Genomic DNA, 4,377 nt, shown 5'->3' with positions numbered 1-4,377 from the left:
GTGTTTACAACAGTCTTGGAAAGGAAGGGAAGGACAGCGCCTTCAGAAAGCATTCACACCCCTTGGATTTATTCCACATTTTGTTGTTTTACAGCCTGAATTCAACATGGATTAAATATTTATTTTTTTCCCACACAATACCCCACAATTACAAAGTGAAAACATGTTTTTTTGAAATTGTAGCAAATGTATTAAATTAAATAAAGAGATCTCATTTACATAAGTATTTACACCCCTAAATCAATACATGTTAGAATCACCTTTGGCAGCGATTACAGCTGTGAGTCTTTCTGAACAAGTCTCTAAGAGCTTTGCACACCTGGATTGTACAATATTTGCACATTCTTAAAAAAAAAAAAATATTAAAGCTCTGTCAAGTTGGTGGTTGATCATTGCTAGACAGGCGTTTGCACGTCTTGCCATAGATTTTCAAGCCGATGTTAAGTCAAAACTGTAACTAGGCCACTCGGGAACATGCAATGTCGTCTTGGTAAACAACCAGGTTTTCCTCTAGGATTTTGGCTGTGCTCAGCTCTATTACATTTATTTGTATCCCCCCCAATAACTCCCTAGTCCTTCCCGATGACAAGCATACCCATAACATGATGCAGCCACCACTATGCCTGATTATATGAAGAGTAGTACTTACCCAGTGATGTGTTGTGTTGGATTTGCCCCAAACATAACACTTCGTATTCAGGACATAAAGTTAATTTCTTTGCCACATTTTTCTGCAGTTTATCTTTAGTGCCTTATTGCAAACAGGATACATGTTTTTGAATATTTTTTATTCTGTACAGGATTTCTTCTTTTCACTATGTCATTCAGGTTAGTATTGTGGAGTAACTACAATGTTGTTGATCCAGCCTCAGTTTTCTCCTATCACAGCCATTAAACTCTGTAACTGTTTTAAAGTCACCATTGGTCTCATAGTGAAATCTCTGAGAGGTTTCCTTCCTCTCCGGCAACTGAGTTAGGAAGGAAGCTTGTATCTTTGTAGTGACTGGGTATATTGATACGCCATCCAAAGTGTAATTAATAACTTCACCATGCTCAAAGGGATATTCAATGTCTGTTTTTATTTTTTTACCCATATACTAATTGTTATTTTATTGTGTTACTTTTTATTATTTTTTACTTTAGCTTATTTGGTAAATATTTTCTTAACTCTTTCTTTGCAAGGCATTGGAAAAACTCCTTGGTCTTTGTGGTTGAATCTGTGTTTGAATTTCACTGCTCGACTGAGAGACCTTACAGATAATTGTATGTGTGGGGTACAGAGATGCGGAAGTCATTCAAAAAATCATATTAAACACTATTATTGCACACAGAATGAGTCCATCAAATCAAACTTTATTTGTCACATTACATTTTACATTTTAGTCATTTAGCAGACGCTCTTATCCAGAGCGACTTACAGTTAGTGAATACATCTTTTTTTATATATACTGGCCCCCCCGTGGGAATCGAACCCACAACCCTGGCGTTGCAAATGCCATGCTCTATCAACTGAGCTACATCCCTGCCGGCCATTCCCTCCCCTACCCTGGACGACACTGGGCCAATTGTGCGCCGCCCCATGGGTCTCCCGGTCGCGGCCGGCTGCGACAGAGCCTGGATCCTCACATGCGGCGTATACAACCTTACCGTGACATGCTTACTTACAAGCCCTTAACCAACAATGCAGTTCAAGAAAGAGTTACGAAAATATTTACCAAATAAACTACAGTAAAAAATAATACAAAGTAACACAATAAAATACCAATAACGTGGTTATATACAGGGGGTACCGGTACAGAGTCAATGTGTAATAACAGTAGGGAGGATATATACAGGGGGTACCGGTACAGACTCAATGGGAAATAACAGTAGGGAGGCTATATACAGGGGGTACCGGTACAGAGTCAATGGGAAATAACAGTAGCGAGGCTATATACAGGGGGGGTACCGGTACAGACTCAATGGGAAATAACAGTAGGGAGGCTATATACAGGGGGTACCGGTACAGAGTCAATGTGTAATAACAGTAGGGAGGCTATATACAGGGGGTACCGGTACAGAGTCAATGGAAAATAACAGTAGGGAGGCTATATACAGGGGGTACCGGTACAGAGTCAATGTGTAATAACAGTAGGGAGGCTATATACAGGGGGTACCGGTACAGAGTCAATGTGAAATAACAGTAGGGAGGCTATATACAGGGGGTACCGGTACAGAGTCAATGGGAAATAACAGTAGGGAGGCTATATACAGGGGGTACCGGTACAGAGTCAATGTGTAATAACAGTAGGGAGGCTATATACAGGGGGTACCGGTACAGAGTCAATGGGAAATAACAGTAGGGAGGCTATATACAGGGGGTACCGGTACAGAGTCAATGTGTAATAACAGTAGGGAGGCTATATACAGGGGGTACCGGTACAGAGTCAATGGGAAATAACAGTAGGGAGGCTATATACAGGGGGTACCGGTACAGAGTCAATGTGTAATAACAGTAGGGAGGCTATATACAGGGGGTACCGGTTATTATGTGATTTAAGCAAATTTTTACTCCTGAACTTATTTAGGCTTGCCATAACAAAGGGGTTGAATACTTATTCACTCAAGACATTTCAGCTTTTCATTGTTAATTAATTTGTAAAAATTTCTAAAAACATATTTCCACTTTGACATTATGGGGTTTTGTGTGTAGGCCAGTGACACAACATCTCAATTTAATCCATTTTAAATTCAGGCTGTAACAACAATATGTGGAAAACATCCAGGAGTGTGAATACTTTCTGAAGGCCCTGTATTTAGTTCTTTGCTGCCTGTTTTATTTTGATCAAAAGGAAATTAAGGAAAGTACAAATATTATAATGTCAACATGATGTGTCAACATAATGCAAAATAAAATAATACATTTTTAACCATGTCTCTGTGTGATTGAATATGTGGAGACTGTCGTTCTGATCATATTAACTCTTCACTGTCGTTCTGATCATATTAACTCTTCACTGTCGTTCTGATCATATTAACTCTTCACTGTCGTTCTGATCATATTAACTATTCACTGTCGTTCTGATCATATTAACTCTTCACTGTCGTTCTGATCATATTAACTCTTCACTGTCGTTCTGATCATATTAACTCTTCACTGTCGTTCTGATCATATTAACTCTTCACTGTCGTTCTGATCATATTAACTCTTCACTGACATTCTTATTATGACAATTTACCTCACTTGAATATTCCCGTTCTACGACTTATACACTGAGTATACCAAACATTAAGAACACCTTCCAAATATTGAGGTGCAACCCCCCCCCCTCCCCCCTTTTGCCTTCAGAACAGGCTCAATTCGTCGGGACTCTGTAAGACTCTATAAGGTGTCGAAAGCGTTCCACAGGGAGGCTGGCCCATGTTGACTCCAATACTTCCGACAGTTGTGTCAAGTTGGCTGGATGTTCTTTGGGTGGTTCTTGACACAAACCGGTGCGCCTGGCACCTACTACCATACCACGTTCAAAGGCACTTCAATCTTTTGTCTTGCCCATTCACCCTCTGAATGGCACACACACACAATCCATGTCTCAATTGTGTCAATGCTTAAAAATCCTTCTTTAACCTGTCTCCTCCCCTTCATCTACACTGATTGAGGTGGAGTTAACAAGTGACATCAATAAGGGATCATAGCATTCAGCTGGAAAGAGCAGGTTTTCTTAATGTTTTGTATACTCAGTGTATATTAGTTATATAAGTCACAAAACAAAAAAACATTTTAGCGTGTCTCCTTTCAGCTGCTGTGGATGTGTAGCACATAGTGTGTGTGAAACTTACTCCTCTAGCCTGAAGTGTCCCCAGTAAATAGCTCGCTTTTTTCATGACACCTCCCTGAGTACCAAACTTCTCAGATAATTTTGGATGATCCTGTACGTAGATCCGAGACTCTCCATTTATTATGATATTGTATGTTGCATTTCATTCTATAGCTTGATGACTCCCGATATCTCCAGGAGTGATAAATATAATGTTTGTCTTTATCTGTTGTCTAGTACGGTCTTTTTGCTATCTAGGGCCATCTACTTTAAGTGCAGCCTGTTTTCCCCAGTAGCCTACAGCTATTTCTGAAGGACACACAAAGGCCAGCTTTCTGAGAGTCCTGCCCAGGCAGGTGACTGCCCGTGACCAGGAACCTCTCCTCAGGGACCCAGCCCCCTCCCTCCCCTCCCTGTCCTGGAGGCGATCAGAGACACAGCAACTCTTTCAGACGAATACCGACAAGCAAAACCACATCCTCCAAAGTGGGTGTATATACAGATATGTCTGTCCATTGTGCATAAAGAGTATACATCTGTTTCTCACTTAGAGATGCGTTAGAAAGGTTTTGTATCATTT

At 40.4% G+C, this 4,377-nt stretch overlaps 1 protein-coding gene across 5 annotated transcripts in view; it reads left to right on the top strand.

Moving 5' to 3' along the window:
* The window catches only part of LOC311131656 (ubiquitin-protein ligase E3A-like), a 57,006-nt gene extending 54,097 nt beyond the window's left edge, over window positions 1-2,909 (top strand). For all 5 annotated transcript variants that reach the window (XM_084164765.1, XM_084164767.1, XM_084164764.1 and 2 more), the window contains one exon: window positions 1-2,909. This exon is cut by the window's left edge and continues 1,807 nt beyond it. The gene's annotated coding sequence lies outside the window, so the exon portion shown is untranslated.
* The last annotated feature ends 1,468 nt before the right edge of the window (window positions 2,910-4,377 follow it).

Source organism: Coregonus lavaretus, assembly GCF_964263955.1.
Source record: "Coregonus lavaretus genome assembly, chromosome: 6".
NCBI lineage: Eukaryota > Metazoa > Chordata > Actinopteri > Salmoniformes > Salmonidae > Coregonus > Coregonus lavaretus.
Note: the sequence above shows the minus strand (reverse complement) of the source record. Positions and strands in the feature narration are given on the sequence as shown.